General features: G+C 67.6%; 1 protein-coding gene across 1 annotated transcript in view; it reads left to right on the plus strand.

Annotated features, from left to right (window-relative positions):
- SLIT1 (slit guidance ligand 1) overlaps window positions 1-1,512 on the plus strand; it is a 67,100-nt gene that overhangs the window by 41,570 nt on the left and 24,018 nt on the right. The gene's annotated exons all lie outside the window — the stretch shown is intronic.

A 1,512-nucleotide genomic window follows, 5' to 3' on the forward strand; every position in this document is an offset into this window, starting at 1 on the left:
GCTACGAAGCCACTGAAGTCACTGCCAGACGGGTGCAGCCACCCCGGTGCCCACGGACACGCAGCCCTGCAGGCCCAGGCTGCTGCAGGGGCTGGGGGGCTCCAGGGATGGGGAAGGACCTAGAAAGGAAGAAAACTGGAAAGAAGGAGTCCACGCGTGGTATCTCCCTGGTGTGTCTGGTGGCCGGATGGGAAGGACTCAGGTCCCGCGCAGGGGCAGCCATGCGGCTCCGTGGTGCCACTGAAGATGGTTACACCCATGGCTGCGAAGAAGCAGGCAGTCGGGCAGGGCCTGGACAGTGCGGTCAGATGTGGTCGGTCGTGCCCCGGCCCAGCTGGTCGCGGTGCTGTCGCGTTGGGGGTCCGGCTGTGAGACCATGTCGGAGGTGGGGAGCTCCAGTCCACCTCTCCCAGGCTTGCTCCGGCGCATGACCAGAGGCTGCCAGGGGAGGAAGAGGGAAGCCGGGGCTGAGCTGGTGGCGGTGCCTATGGCAGTGTTAGCCCACGGCCTTGCTGGGGCCACATGTGCCACGTGCCGGGGCAGCTGGTCCGGGATGGCAGGACAGGCAGGCTCAGATCCCATCGGGTGCTGCTCAGCGCTGGGTGACCGGTGAAGCTGAGCCAGATGTGGGCAGAAGCCGAGTGCTGCCCGGCAGCCGGTGGTGCTGGCCCGTGTCCTGGTGTGTTCCAGAGAGAGCGGCTGGACGGGGTCCGGCCAGGTCTGAGGAGTCGTGTCCCGGGGTCCTGAGCCACACACGTCTATGCCCTGCCGTGGCCATGGATATGCTGGCGTGCACATCTTGCTGGGGTGCTCCCTGCACCTGGGCCTGCAGCAGGGGCTGTGCCCTGCTCCCATGGGGGCTGTTCCCTGTGTTGGGGTGTCGCCATTTGCAAACGAGGCTCTCGAGGCCCCCCCTATGTGGCGACGGGGGCACGGGGTGGGAAACATGGGCATCTCAAGAGTGCGTCTCTCCACCTGCGCATGTCGGGTGCTGCAGCAGCTTGGCCAACAGTGGGGTGATGAGGCACCAGAGAGGACCTGTCGTAGGGCGGGAGCTTTGCTGCCCTCTGCAGGCCGGGGGCAGTCAGTGCCGCAATGCGCACCCCTGCGGAGTGCCACATGCCCGGCTAGTCCGGCTCCACGCCACGGAGGCCCACGTGGCCGGCCCACGGCATGCAGGGAGGGCAGTGGCTGGAGGGGCTTCCCAGTGCTGGGGGCATCTGGCTGCAGCCCCGTGGTGCGTGCCTGGCCGCGGGCTCTGTGCTGCCCCGGCCGCCTGGGACGCTTCGTTAAGCGCAAGGTGCTGGGCTGTGGGGAAGCAAGTCGAGCCCCGCTCGTTTGTGGCCTTGCTCTGTGGGGGCTGCGCACCGAGGCCCTGAGTGTAATTACCGGCTAATCAGCAGCGCTCTGTAATTACTGGGATTTCCCAGTGCAGCGCCTGCTGGGTGCAGCCACGGCTGGCCCCCAGCCCCCCAGCTACCCCCCCGCCGCAGACCAGCCTGTGGCAGCCCC

This window comes from Gavialis gangeticus, unplaced genomic scaffold, assembly GCF_001723915.1.
Source record: "Gavialis gangeticus isolate Ggan-Ray unplaced genomic scaffold, GavGan_comp1, whole genome shotgun sequence".
Lineage (NCBI taxonomy): Eukaryota > Metazoa > Chordata > Crocodylia > Gavialidae > Gavialis > Gavialis gangeticus.